At 39.7% G+C, this 16,245-nt stretch overlaps 1 pseudogene; it reads right to left on the bottom strand.

Annotated features, from left to right (window-relative positions):
• On the bottom strand, nucleotides 1-1,467 carry LOC117915196 (annotated as a pseudogene).
• Nucleotides 1,468-16,245: the final 14,778 nt, after the last annotated feature.

Here is a 16,245-nt window from a genome sequence, read left to right as displayed (position 1 = left end):
TCAGTCTGCTTCTCCCCTAAGTTTCAGTCCAACCTTTGCTCTCTTAAAGAATGAAATGAAATCATCGTCTGCAAGCTGCCTAATACACCGCTGAATCCATGTAACATCATATCTCCCTACTTCTGGAGTGAAGTCTTGAAGTGAAACACAATAAAAGTTGGTTGCCTTGTGCATATCCGAAGACATAAGCTTTCTAGAGGCCAGAGTTTCATGGGCAACCTCCAAGAAATGTGATGTTGGCTTAACAAGATCAACCTCATTAAAATACCTTATAAGAAAATTCTTAGTCACTCTCCGATGCCAGAACCACAATCTAGGGCAATAAGATGCTGAATTCTTCTAGCATCAACGAACTGCTCATAGAAGAGTGTTTTAAGGAAAGCTTCATTGCCCTTAACATCCACATCATTCACATGGCCGTATCCACCCAATACACAATCCACCGATGCCTCCACACATTCCCAGTAGCCGACGCCTTTACAGTACCCTTCGGTCTTCTTGTGAGGATCTGCTCCATTTCTGATTTCAGCTTCCTACATCTCCTTCGCGTTCTTGAATTCCCGGTCCTCAGAATCTAACCCACCATCCTCAATTTTTGCTCTCCCTTACTCGCGACTAGACCCGTCAAGTGCCTCCTTGTCACCACTTCTAGCCTCACCGCCACCAGCTACATCGAAAGCCCCATTTTTCTTCTCAGCCTCTCTAAAAAAACACTCTTTCCTACCCTTCTTTCTTTAACTTAATCAAATGTCCAGTAGCCAATCTCTAATCTCATCAGTTGGTGATACACATGATGCTATGCACCCAGAAAACCCACAGAAAATGGAGGAGGATGACAAGAAAATAGAGCATGAAGAAAAGAAACAAAAATGAACCTGTGAAAGCTACATTTCACATTTCGTTCTAAGGGACTCAGATTAGTGGGAGGAAGGCAAGCATATTGAAACAAAAAAAAAAAAAAGACAACCAAATTTCCAAATAAAGCCAAGTGAAACAGAGCTTCATTGGGTTCAGATAATGCTACAAAGAACAGTGACTGAAAAAATAATAATGAGCATATTGAACAAACCAAAAATCAGCAAAACTCATGTGCAAACTATGTTAGCTATAATCAAATGAGCAAGCCAAAACCTCAAGTAGCAAAAGAAGAAGGCAATAGGCATAGAAAATGAAGGTGAACAAGAAAATATCCAGCAAACTCACCTAAGGAATCCTCTAAGCAACAAAACTTTATGAGTTTCAGTCTTCTCTCTCTTAGTATCCATTCCTCATTTCTTTCTCAAGTTCTCTTTTCCCTACTCCCATATTTTTCATTTTTCCAGCTACCCCCAATTTTTTTTTTTTTTTTTTTCAGAACTCTTTTCCAACATCTCTTGTTCCATTTTAAGCTCTCCCGACAATCCCCATATCACTTCATCTGTTTTTTTCTCTTTCCGTCCCATCTGGCCACTAAAACAGCTCACCCATGCCCTATTTTTCTTTCATTTCCAATCCCATCTGGCCGCCCAAAACAGCCCACTCTTGGGGTGGTCAGAAGAAAAAAAAGACTTCTTCTATCCGAGGGGGTCTACAAATATGCCCCTTTTCGGTAGAGTTCATGAGTGCAAAGAATATGAACACTGAAGTGAAAAGAAAGTGTGAAAAGTGAGTGAAATAAAGTGAACTTTACTGAAGAAAAAGAAAGACCCCTAAAGGTACATAACTAGAACACAAGCTCACTCAAGGCTCTAAAATCCTAAGAGAAGGGTAGTTCTCAGAGTGCCTCTAAAGTTGCACTAGGGATCCAGACTCAATTTAAGATTTCTCTAAAAGTGACTCGAAAATCGATGTCAAAGATGAGTAACGATTGAACCACCTTAGAGTACAGGAAAGAATGCATCTAAAGGGGATTGCCCTATGTGAACTACATGAGAACACTAAGTGTAGGGTGGCCAACAACATGACCAAAATAAGTGTCGTGAACTCAAAGGATTGTGTCATGTGTAGTGGAAGGGGAAGTCTAAAAGAGCATGATGAACAAGCGATAAGCACAAGGTAATGAGGTGAGGAAAATAAGGACGAATGTAAAATCGTGAAGGCAAGATGTGCAATGCCAATGAATATGAATGCCAAGAGTTATGACTCTGAATGATAAGACTAAGGAAAAATGGGTCTGAACGCCAAAATGAGGAAAGATGGTGACTCTAAATGCCAAACTGAAGACATAGCTCTGAACGCTTAAAACTGAAGACATGACTCTGAACGCCAAACTGAAGACATATGATGATGGCTCTGAACGCCAAACTATGGAGAGATAGTGGCTTCGAATGCCTAAAACTGGAAGAGATGAGTGGCTTTGAACGCCTAAAACTAAAGACATGAATTTGAGCCCCAAACTAAGAATGACAACTCTGAACGTCGTAACTAAGAAGATATGACGGCTCTGAATGCCAAACTGTAAAGAGATGGAGGCTCTGAATGCCATAACTAAGAAGGGATGGTGGCTCTGAACACCAAACTGAAAAGAGATGGTGGCTTTGAACGCCAAAACTGAGAAGAGACGGTGGCTCTGAACGCCACACTGTGAAGGACGACTATGAACGTTGTAACTGAGAAGATATGACGACTCTAAACGTCATAACTAAGAAGGGATGATGGCTTTGAACACCAAACTATGGAGAGATAATGGCTCCGAACGCCTAAAACTAGAAGAGATGAGTGGCTTTGAACGCCTAAAATTGAAGACATGACTTTGAACGCCAAACTAAGAAGAACGACTCTGAACGTCGTAACTGAGAAGATATGGCGGCTCTGAACGCCAAAATGTAAAAAAATGGAGGCTCTGAACTCCATAACTAAGAAGGGATGGTGGCTTTGAACGCCAAACTGAAAAGAAATGGTGGCTCTGAACGCCGAAACTGAGAAGAGACGGTGGCTCTGAACGCCAAACTGTGAAGGACGACTATGAACGTCGTAACTGAGAAGATATGACAGCTCTGAATGTTGTAACTAAGAAGGGTTGGTGGCTTTGAACACCAAACTGAAAAGAAATGGTGGCTTTGAACGCCCAAATTGAGAAGAGACGGTGACTCTAAACACTGAAACTGAGAAGAAACGGTGGCTCTAAATGCCAAACTATGAAGGATGACTATGAACGTCATAACTGTGAAGATATGGTGACTTTGAACGCCGTAACTAAGAGGGGATGGTGGCTCTGAACGCCAAACTATGGAGAGATAGTGGCTCTGAACGCCTGAAATTGGAAGAGATGGTGACTCTGAATGCTGAAACTGAGGAGAGATAGTGGCTTTGAACGCCAAACTAAGAAGGGATGATGGCTCTAAACGCCGAAAATGTGGCAATGAACACCAAAACTGATAATATGACTCCGAACGTCAAAATGGAAATGCGGCTCTGAATGCTAAAATGAAAATGCAGCTCTGAACACCAAATTGAAGATGTGGCTTTGAACGTCGAAATGAGAAGAGATGGTGGCTTTGAACGTCGAAATTGAAAAGAGATAATGGCTCTGAACGCCAAAATGTGAAGGACAACTCTGAATGTTGTAACTAAGAAGATATGACGGCTCTAAACGCCATAACTAAGAGGGGATGGTGGCTCTGAACACAAAACTGAAAAGAAATGGTGGCTCTGAACGCTCAAATGGAGAAAAGATGGTGGCTCTAAACGTCGAAACTGAGAAGAGACGGTGACTCTGAACGCCAAACTATGATGGGATGACTCTGAACACCGTAACTAAGAAGAGGCTCCGAACGTCAAAATGGAATTGCAGCTCTGAACGACAAAATGAAAATGCGGCTCTGAACGCTAAACCGAAGATGCAGCTTTGAACGCCGAAATGAGAAGAGATGTTGGCTTTAAACGCCGAAACTGAGAAGAGATAATGGCTCTGAACGCCAAACTATGAATGACGACTCTGAACGTCGTAACTAAGAAGATATGATGGCTCTGAATGCCGTAACTAAGAAGGGATGGTGGCTCTGAACGCCAAACTAAAAAGAGATGGTGGCTCTGAACACCCAAACTAAAAAGGGATGGTGACTTTGAACGCTGAAATTGAGAAGAGATGGTGGCTCTGAACATCGAAACTGAGAAGAGATGGTGGCTCTGAACACCGAACTAAGAAGAACGACTCTAAACGTCGTAACTAAGAATAGATGGTGGCTCTGAACGCCAAAACTAAGAAGGAATGGTGGCTTTGAACGCCAAAATGAAAAGAGATGGTGGCTCTGAATGCCCAAATTGAAAAGAGACGGTGGCTCTGAACGTCGAAACTATGAAGGAATAGTGGCTCTAACGCCAAACTATGAAGGGCGACTCTGAATGTCGTAACTTAGAAGATATGGCGACTCTGAACGCCGTAACTAAGAAGGGATAGTGGCTTTGAACGCCAAACTGAAAAGAGATGGTGACTCTGAACGACCAAACTGAGAAAAGATGGTGGCTTTGAATGCCGAAACTTAGAAAAGACGGTGGCTCTGAACGCCAAACTGTGAAGGACAACTCTGAATGTCGTAATTGAGAAGATATGGCGGCTCTGAACGACATAACTAAGAAGGGATGGTGGCTCTGAACGCCAAATTGAAAAGAGATGGTGTCTTTTATTGCCCAAACTGAAAAGGGATGGTGGCTCTGAATGCCAAACTGAAAAGAGATGGTGACTCTAAACGCCGAAACTGAGAAAAGATGGTGACTTTGAACACCAAAATATGAAAGACGACTTTGAATGTCGTAACTGAGAAGATATGGAAACTTTGAACGCCAAGCTGTAAAGAGATGGCAGTTTTGAACGCCAAACTGAAAATGAGATGGTAGCTCTGAACGCCGAAACTAAGAATGAGATGGTGGCTCTGAATGCTGAAACTGAAAAGAGATAGTGGCTCTGAACGCCAAACTGTGAAGGACGGCTCTAAACGTCGTAACTAAGAAGAGATGGTGGCTTTGAACGCCGAACTATAATGAGAATGGTGGCTCTGAACGCCAAACTGAAAACGAGATGGTGGCTCTGAATGTCAAACCAAAGATGTGGCTCTGAACACCAAGCTGAAAACGCTACTCTGGACGCTAAACTGAAAAGAGATAATGGATTTGAACGCCAAACTGTGAGGACGACTTGGAAAGTCGTAATTGAGAATAGACGGTGGCTTTGAACGCCGAGCTATGAAGAAATGGCAGCTCTGAATACCGAACTGTAAGGAGATGGTGGCTCTGAACACCATAGCTGCAAGGAAATGATGAGAGAGAAATATGCCCCAGTGTAGCGTGCCGCCACAACTCTCAATCTGTTGAAATGGTCTGAAAGAGACTCCATGAGTCTCAAAAGATGCTCTGCTAGCGAGTCGGACTAGTCATATCGACTATAAGTACGACCTCACAATCCATCTAACTAAATCACGAGACTTGATGATGTGTCACAATCAGTCAGACGCCTTTAACTCAAAATGCTTTGCTAGAGGAGTCCATCGTCATCTCAAATGAATGATCAACTAGGGAGTCTTAAGAGAATAGTCTGCTAGGGTAACTACCGTGACCTCAACACAACGATCTATTGAAGAGTCATGGATGGTGTGACAATCAAAACCCAAAAGGTTGTGCTCCTCTAAAGTTCATCTTGGCAAAAATCATCAAAATTGTGGCCAGTAATGCAAATAAATATCCCTCGGCCGAGTGATGAAGACTGTAATAGGTTTGTGAGAAAACAATCATCTCCACAACTAAAAGAGGGAAATATGCCCTAATATAGCAACTAGGGCATCTGGTCTATCTCGATAACTGAAGAATAACTCAATGGGGATGTATAAGAGATTTGACATGTACTCCACTAAAATGATAATATGAGAGGTTGTGCATCTTAGATAACTCCATCCAAGAATCACGACAATATCAGAAAGTACGAGCTTGATTGAATGACTTAAGAAAGACTCCACTAGAGAATCAGGACAAAATGAAAGCAAATAATCAACCCGACGTGTATTTCCTAACTGTTAATGGAGATCCACAAATCTCAACCGAAGAGGAAATATGCCCCAATATGGAACTAGATGTGTGATAGGTCAAAAAAAATCAAATGACCTCAAATCATCCATCATCAAATATGTAATCCTGATCATCCACATCCATAACTGAATCGGGCCCATTGATCAAAGAGACATATCCTAGTAGAAAAATGATGATGACATTTAAATACTGAAAAGTGCAGGCCTGACTAGATGGCTCAAGAGATGCTCTACTGAGGGATCATGATAAAATAACGAACAAGTCATCGTCTATGCATGCATCTAGTAAGTGGGGGTGATCATGCAACTCCGTAAAGATCTATAAATCTCAACCGAAACGAAATATGCCCTAGTATAGCATCAAATGTATGATAGGTCAGAAAATCAAATGATATCAAATCATCCATCATCAAATGTGTAATCCTGGTCATCCACATCCATAATTGAATCGAATATAAGTGTCAAAAGGGCATCTCTAGAAGAAAGCATGATGACATCTGAATGCTAAAAAGTGTGGGCCTGATTGGATAACTCAAAAGAGACTCCACTGGAGGATCATGATAAGATAGCAAATAGGTCATCGTCTTGGCGTGCATCTCGTAAATAGGGGTGATCATGCAAATCTATGAAAATCTATGAATCTCAACAGAAACAGAATATGCCCCAATATGACATCAAATGTGCGGTAGGTAAAAAAATCGGACAATATCAAATCATCCATCATCAAATGTGTGATCTCAGTTATCCAAATCCATAGATGAATCGAATCCAATGATCAAATAAGGTGTCTCCCAGAAGAAGAAGTACGATGACATCTAAATAACGAAAAGTGTGGGCCTGACTGGATAGCTCAAGAGAGACTCTACTAGGGGATCATGATAAGACAACAATATATCATCGACTCAACATGCATCTCATAGGTGGAGATGATCATATAAATCCATGAAGATCTATAAATCTCAATCGAAATAGAATATGCCCCAGTATGACACTTGATGTGTGGTAGATCAGAAAAATCAGACAACATCGGATCATCCATCATCAAATGTGCAATCCCGGTCATCCATATCCACAACTGAATCAGGTCCAAATGTCAAAGAGACGTCTCCCAAAAGAAGAAGCATGATGATATCTAAATATCAACCAAATCTCAAATACTTGTCCAAGTAAGGGCTGTCGAAGACGACATCTGATCCTATGGCCTCAAGGTGGTCTTAAGACACGAGACGTAACGTAGGCTAGGTTGATAAGGTAATAGAAACAAAGGGAAACTAGGCCTAAATACCCAACAATAAAAAACTCATGTCCTCATGTATAAAATACAACATGTATAGAAAAACTTGTGAGCCATGGACTTGAGGGTGCCCAATGTGAACATAATATCAATAATGAGACAATGAGGCAAATCAAACTGATAATGAGATACAGAAGAATGATGCAAGGGAAATATCAAACCTGGAATAGGTTAGTGTAAGAAAAGAAACAAATGGGTGAAGTGAATAGGATGAATCACAAGCAATGACGATGATGATAGCGAAACAATGAATATACGAAGAAAAGTGATGATAAACTCAAATCAAACATGGAGTGAAGTCACATCAACAATTAATGTAATGATGGAAAAGACAATGACCCAGAGCCCTTAGGAGAAGGCCACTCATCTCACTCTCAAAGACAAAGTGAACACAAAGAAAATAGGATCTCAAAAAGCTCATATACGAACTCTCAACAACAAACATACTCGATAAAATGACCCTCAGATATCAATATACACGCTCGATGATGGAGAATACTATGCACATACACACATGTACTTTATTATTATTATTATTATTATTATTATTTTACATATATACAAATGCACATACCCTGAACATAAACAAATGAACCCTAAAGATGATGTCTATAATGGATAGACATACTCTCAAGGGCTAAAGTAACAAACTCTCTCTAACGAGATGACCTTCTCAAACTAAAGATCTCTGAATCAGTGTCCATAAGATAGATAGTGGAAATGATATGACTATCCTCCATGTAATGAACCGAGGAAGATCACCACTCAGGGTAGAGAGAATATGAAGCAAAACAAGTAGTATATAGAATAAAGAAAAAAAGAGATGAATAACACAACCAATGAGATATGATGGAATGCAGTAGTGTGATGGTAGGAAAAATAATGAGAGAAAGATGCACCCATAGGCCCAAGGCTCATGAGACTCCCAAACAATGCATACATACACTAAAGGACCCTTATCCTTGTGCAAAGAAGTGAGCAAGGCATAAGAAAGAACAACTATAATGCACATGCAAGGCTCAATGGGTTAGCAACGGTTTGTATATCAAAATGGAATAACAAGGTATATGGCTAACCGAAATGATGGCCACCCATTTTGTGACCATGGTCTCAAACATTATACTTCTTCAACTAATGTACATTGGTTGGCTCCAAGAATCGATTTCTATCTAGATCCATCAACCATGCAGCGCCCTTTGGGGTCAGTTCCCTAATGAAATAAAGTCCGCTTCAATTAGGTTTGAACTTTTTTCTAGGATCTTTGATCAATCCCCTGATGACCTTCAAAACCATGTTGCCTCTCTATAGCGGTCTAGGCTTGAACTGTCTAAGAAAATGGCTCAAAGTCTGAAGGTCCGAAGCCAAGAACGATTGTTGTAGCTAGTGGGCAAATGTTCAAGGCAGAGCCATTGTCCAAAATGACAAATAGAACTCGATGCCTAGAATAACCAACAAAATATGTAGAGGGGTAGAGTATGGTCAGAAAGCCCATGGGGTAGATCATCATCAGAAAAGACAATGCATGTGGCCTCATCAACTGTCAACATATGGATCAATCCATCAAGGGAGGTAGATGTCTCAACTCGTATCTGACTCAACACCTTGACCAGTGCCTCCTAGTGAGAAATAGATGATGCCAAAATACTCGAAATGGAGATACGGGCCTGAGTGCTCTGGAACTGCCTCAAAATCTCACGGTTCTCTTGTCTAGTGATTACTACTCAAAAAGTGTTATTTTATAGCTTGTAATTAACTTTTTTAAACAATTTTGAGTAGTAGTTATTACCTTTTAACTCAATTGGCATGTTAAGGACCCTTGCAATCGTTTCTAATCAAATTGTGTTAAGTTTTGGTATTTTTGATAGCTTTTTTATCACCAAAGCAATCCAAGAATGAGGGAGATCTTTGTATAGTTCATGGCAAACCAAGTTGAAGCTCAAATTCATGAAGAAACTAAGCTTTGGAGCTTCATAACCCTTTGCCAAAGCCAAATGGGGATGCAAGGAAGAAAAACATAGAAGAAATCAACCATCCAACAATTTCACAAGTTGTGGAATCCAATTTGCGAAATTTTCGCAACTTGCGAAATAGGAAGAAGAAAGGAATCGCTGCAAGATAGAGAGCTGATAAGTTGCAGGACAATTTTGCAACTTGCGAAATGGATAATTTCAACTTGCAAAATTTTCGCAAGTTGCATTTGAACTTGCGAAATCCACCTGTAATTTGAGATATTTGCGCATTGACTTCGTTTGATATTTATCTTCAGATATTTGTGTGTAAATCCCTATTTTCTCCTTGTAACCCACCAATGACGAGTTTTCTTGGTTGAGAAGTTAGCAGGAGGTGTGAATAGCCTCTCTATATAATATCTATTGTAATTTTCTTTTAAGAGAGCTCAGGTGTTTTTTTTCTCAGAGACGACTTTTTGTATAGTTTTTCATAAAGTAATACATAGAGTTTTGCTCTGCCTTACCTTCTCATTTTGTTTTCTCGTTATTTTTATTTCTAGCCAATCAAACTCTGAGGATGTTTTCCCAGAGGATGAGTGGCTAGACTTTTTGTTTCTTGGAGTGAAGGAAGCTAGGTAAGGTTCCGAATACAAAAATTGGAAGTTTCATTGTTTCAGTTTTTAATGAAAAGAAAGTGTGACCTATTAATGGTTTTTATCTTTTTAGTTAACGTTAAATCCCTTAAAATCACCTGGGCCAATACTTGGTAAGGCAAGTGGTCTCCGTCCATTGAGATACACTAGTTTATCTTTTGCGAGCCTCTAGGAGGTGGTTTAAAGGTGGGATTATCTAGAATAGCCAACACTTGGTAAGCTTTTGGACTCCTATGAGACATCCATTAGTTATCTCTTGCGAGCTTTTGACGGGTAATCCAAGGTTAAGGATCACCCTGAATGGCCAATACTAGGTGAGAGGTATGAACCATTGCAAGATGATTCAATGACAGGGATTTAGTGTTTGAAACCATTAAGGGGAAGCATTTGTACCACATCGGTTCAAGAAATAACTATATGTTAAGTCCCTAATGCGAGGAAAAGATCCAAGTGATCGGAATCTCCTTTTTTGTATAAGGAACTTGAGCTTAGTGATCTAAAACTCCAAGAAACACTTTTCTTTGTAAGTAATTTCAGTTACTTTATTTTTGTTTCACTTAAAACCAACCTTTTCAAACATATTTATGTTTTCTTTTAAAGCTAACCTTGAAAAGAAAAGACATCAATTCAGTTTTTGAATTGATATCAGTTGTAATTTGAAAACCCATCCCTGTGGACGATCCTAGAGCCACTATACTATGCTAGCTAATGCTACCCTAGTATATGGTGAAATAGGTTTATAAATTTTGTTGATTACTCCCGTATGAGGACCGAAAATCAGAGTACACTAGTTGATTGAACACCAATCAACAGGACATACACCAGCTGGGCACAAATCAAATGGCGTCGTTGCCGGGGATGGTGCCAACTTTACAGTGATATAACATTTTCCAAAACACTTGTGATTTTCATCACAATTTTGGTGATTTTTATTTTCTTTTACTAACTCTTTTTAATTGTTTATTTTACTTGTTCATATTTTAACCTATCTTTTAATTTAGTTTTTAGTTAATCTTAGTTTTTTTGTAGTATTGTTTTCTTTTGTTTCTTTATTTTTGTTACAGTTGTTACTAGTTGTGTATGCCATATTGGATACGAGACAGTGGAGGAAGACTTGTAAAAATTGAAACATCTCACGAAATAGAGTTGGAATTGTGCTTGAACATCATGGAAGCTACACCTGAAGATTAGCATAGTCACCATGGTCAATAGGACAATCCCAATGCATTCAGATCAATGAGCGACCACATGCATCCACCTCGTATGAGTGCACAATCATGCATAGTGCCTCTTACAGAGCAACTAGTAATCAGACCACATATTGTGCCATTTCTACCTACTTTCCATGGGATGGAAAGTGAGAATCCCTACGCGCATATCAAAGAATTTGAAGATGTTTGTAATACATTCCAAGAGGAAGGAGCTTCAATCGACTTGATGAGGCTAAAACTATTTCCTTTCACCCTGAAGGATAAGGCCAAGATTTGGCTTAATTCTTTAAGGCCAAGGAGTATCTGAACTTGAACTGATTTGCAAGCTGAATTTCTCAAGAAATTTTTCCCTACTCATAGGACCAATGGCTTGGAAAGACAAATTTCAAACTTCTCAACTAAGGAGAATGAGAAATTCTATGAGTGTTGGGAGAGATACATGGAAGCTATCAATACTTGTCCTCACCATGGCTTTGATACATGGCTATTGGTGAGCTACTTTTATGACGGTATGTCTTCCTCAATGAAGCAACTCCTAAAGACTATGTGTGGAGGAGATTTCATGAGTAAGAATCCAGAGGAAGCCATGGATTTCTTGAATTATGTTGCTGAAGTTTCAAGAGGATGGGATGAACCGAACAGGGGAGAAGTTGGAAAAATGAAGTCTCAACCAAATGCTCTTAATGCTAAGGCTGAGATGTATACCTTGAACGAAGACATTGACATGAAAGCAAAAGTTGCAACTATGACAAGAAGATTGGAGGAGCTAGAACTAAAAAAGATACGTGAAGTGCAAGCCGTTTCTGAAACACCAGTGCAAGTTATGCCTTGTTCCATTTGTCAATCTTATGAGCACTTCGTGGAGGAGTGTCCTACAATTCCAGCTATTAGAGAAATGTTTGGAGATCAAGCAAATGTCATTGGACAATTCAAGCCCAATAACAATGTTTCATATGGAAATACCTACAATTCAAATTGGAGGAACCATCCAAATTTCTCTTGGAAACCAAGAGCACTTCAGTACACGCAACCAGGCCAAGCATCTCAACAAGCTTCAAATCTTGAGCAAACAATTGTGAATCTAAGCAAGGTCATGGGAGATTTTGTTGGAGACTAGAAATCTATCAATGCTCAACTCAGTCAAAGAATTGATAGTGTAGAGAATACGTTGAATAAAAGGATGGATGGAATGCAAAACGATTTATCTCAGAAGATAGATAATCTCCAATACTCAATCTCAAGGCTCACTAACCTTAACACAGTGTAAGAAAAAGGAAAGTTTCCTTCTCAACCTCACTAAAACCCCAAGGATATCCATGAAGTGGAAGCTCATGAGGGAGAATCTTCACAAGTAAGGGACGTCAAAGCCATGATCACTCTTAGGAGTGGTAAAGAGGTTGGGCTGCCAACACCCAAGCCACATGATGAAATAGAGAGTGAAAAAGAGACAGAGAAAAGAGAGGAAATCAAATGAAAGAAGAAAGGGAGCAGTGGAAGGAAAGAGGACCATGATTCAACATTGAATGAAGATTCGGAGAAGATAGTTATCAAGGGAGATGTGATAAATAAACACGTGCCTCCACATTTTCCTAAAACTTTGCATGAGAAAAAGGGAATTAACAATGCATCAGAAATTCTTGAAGTGTCGAGGCAAGTGAAGGTCAACATCCCATTGCTAACATGATTAAACAAGTGCCGACTTATGCAAAATTCCTGAAGGACTTGTGCACTATCAAAAGAGGGTTGAATGTGAATAAGAAAGCCTTCTTGACTGAGCAAGTAAGTGCCATCATACAATGTAAGTCTCCAGTGAAGTATAAAGATCCGGGCTGCCTTACTATCTCAGTGATGATTGGAAGGACTTTAGTGGAGAAAGCTTTGTTGGACTTGGGAGCAAGTGTGAATTTGCTACCATACTCTGTCTACAAGCAATTAGGACTTGGTGAATTGAAGCCAACATCAATCACTCTATCTCTAGCAGATAGATCAGTGAAGATTCCAAGAGGGATGATTGAAGATGTCTTAGTTCAAGTTGACAATTTCTACTATCCAGTGGATTTTGTTGTTTTTGATATGGACCCAATTGTCAAAGAAACTAATTATGTTCCTATCATACTTGGAAGACCATTCCTAGCTACATCAAACGTAATCATCAATTGTAGGAATGGACTCATGCAACTCACGTTTGGCAACATGACATTGGGGCTCAATATCTTCTATATGTGCAAGAAGCCAATCAATCCGGAAGAAGAAGAAGGTTCAGAAGAGGTGTGCATCATTGACACTTTAGTGGATGAGCATTGTAATAAGAAAATACAAGTGAAGTTGAATGAAAGTCTTGGGGATCTTGATGAAGGGTTGCCTGAACCCTCAAATTTGCTTGCTACTCTACCAGGTTGGAGGATGATAAAAGAAATTCTACCTTTGTTCAATGAGGAAGATATACAAGAAGCGGTTAAAGAGGAGGCCCCAAAGCTTATTTTGAAGCCACTACCCACGGAGTTGAAGTATGCATACCTAGAAGAGAATAAGAAGTGCCCTGTTGTTATATCTTCATCTCTTACCACTCGTCAGGAGGAGTGTTTACTTGAAGTTCTCAGGAGATGTAAGAAAACAATAGGATGACAAATATCTGACTTAAAAGGAATCAACCCTTTAGTCTGTACACATCATATATACATGGAAGAAGAAGCTAAGCCAATTCGTCAACCTCAAAGAAGATTGAATCCTCATATGCAAGAGGTGGTGCGAGCTGAGGTTCTTAAGCTACTTCAGGCCGGTATTATCTACCCATATCAGATAGCCCATGGGTGAGTCCTACTCAAGTAGTGCCAAAGAAATCAAGGATCACAATGGTGAAAAATGATAAGGGAGAAGAAGTTGCTACACGCCTCACTTTAGGTTAAAGGGTGTGTATTGATTATAGAAAATTGAATGTTGTGACAAGGAAGGATCATTTTCCATTGCCATTTATTGATCAAGTGTTGGAGAGAGTCTCAAGCCATCATTTCTATTGATTCTTGGACGGCTACTCCGGGTATTTTCAAATAGAAATTGATGTTGAAGACTAGGAGAAGACCACTTTCACATGTCCATTTGGAACATATGCCTACAGAAGAATGCCTTTTGGTTTATGCAATGCACCTGCAACATTCCAACAATGTATGTTAAGCATTTTCAGTGATATGGTGGAGTGTATTATGGAAGTTTTTATGGATGATATCACCATATATGGAAGCACATTTGAGGAATGCTTAGTCAACTTGGAAGCTATTCTAAACCGATGCATTGAAAAAGACTTAGTGCTTAACTGGGAGAAATGTCATTTTATGGTACAACAAGGAATTGTCCTTAGCCACATCATCTCCAAGAAAGGCATTGAAGTTGATAAAGCAAAGGTGGAACTTATTGTCAAATTGCCATTCCCAACAACTGTAAAAGGAGTAAGGCAATTCCTTGGCCATGTTGGGTTTTACAGGAGGTTTATTAAATATTTCTCTAAACTTTCAAAGCCTCTTTGTGAACTATTGGTGAATGATGGTAAATTTGTATGGGATAAGAGATGTCAAAAGAGTTTTGAGCAACTGAAGCAGTTCTTGACAATCCCTCCAATAGTGAGGGTTCCTAACTGGCAACTACCTTTTGAAGTGATGTGTGATTCCAGTGACTTTGCTATAGGACCTGTTCTTGGTCAAAGAGAGGATGGAAAGCCCTATGTGATCTACTATGCAAGCAAAACATTGAACGAAGCACAAAGAAACTACATAACCACAGAGAAAGAATTGTTGGCTGTAATTTTTGCCTTGGACAAATTTCGTGCTTATCTAGTAGGGTCTTTCATTGTGGTTTTCATTGACCACTCAGCTTTGAAGTACTTATTGACAAAGCAAGATGCAAAAGCACGATTGATTAGATGGATTCTCTTACTACAAGAGTTCAATCTCCAAATCAAAGATAAGAAAGGAGTGGAGAAACCTTTCAAGGCTGGCTATTTTGCATAATTCCCATGGTTTACCTATTAATGATGATTTTCCGGAGGAGTCACTCATGTTGTTAGAAGATGCTTCTTGGTATGCTCAGTATGCTAACTATCTAGTTACTGGTGAAGTTCCAAGTGAGTGGAAAGCACAAGATATGAAGCACATCTTTGCAAAAATTCATGCTTATTATTGGGAAGAACCTTTTCTTTTCAAGTATTGTGCAGATCAAATAATAAGGAAGTGTATCCCTGAACAAGAGCAACAGGGGATCCTCAGTCATTGCCACGAAAGCGCATGTGAAGGCCACTTTGCCTCTCAGAAAACAACCATGAAGGTGTTACAATCAGGTTTTAGTTGGCCATCACTTTTCAAAGATGCTCACACCATGTGCAGGAGCTGTGATAGATGCTAAAGACTTGGGAAGTTAACACATAGGAACCAAATGCCTATGAACCCCATTTTAATAGTTGATCTTTTCGATGTTTAGGGCATTGAATTCATGGGACCTTTCCCTATGTATTTTGGTAACTCTTACATTTTGGTGGGGGTAGACTATGTTTCTAAATGGGTTGAAGCAATCCTGTGTAAACACAATGACCACAGAGTTGTTCTCAAGTTTCTCAAAGAGAACATCTTCTCAAGATTTGGGGTGCCCAAGGCCATAATCAGTGATGAAGGTACTCATTTTTACAACAAGCCTTCTGAAACTCTCTTAGCCAAGTATGGGGTGAAGCACAAGGTAGCTACACCTTACTACTCTCAGACTTCTGGGCAAGTTGAGTTAACAAACAGGGAAATCAAGAATATATTGATGAAAGTGGTGAACACAAGCAGAAGAGACTGGTCTGTTAACCTCCATGATTCATTATGGGCATACAGAACAGCTTACAAGACTATTCTTGGCATGTCTCCTTATTGCCTAGTCTATGGAAAAACATGACATCTCCCTGTGGAAGTTGAATACAAGGCTTGGTGGGCAATTAAGAAAGTAAACATGGACTTGAACAGAGCCGGGATAAAGAGGTGCTTAGACCTTAATGAGATGGAGGAATTGAGAAATGATGCCTACATCAATTCAAAAATTGAAAAACAGAGGATGAAGAGGTGGCATGATCAGTTAATCTCCAACAAAGAATTTCAAAAGGGACAAAGAGCCTTACTC

Source organism: Vitis riparia, chromosome 5 (assembly GCF_004353265.1).
Source record: "Vitis riparia cultivar Riparia Gloire de Montpellier isolate 1030 chromosome 5, EGFV_Vit.rip_1.0, whole genome shotgun sequence".
In the NCBI taxonomy this organism is placed as follows: domain Eukaryota; kingdom Viridiplantae; phylum Streptophyta; class Magnoliopsida; order Vitales; family Vitaceae; genus Vitis; species Vitis riparia.
The sequence above is the reverse complement of the archived record's forward strand: the minus strand, read 5'-3'. Positions and strand labels throughout refer to the sequence as shown.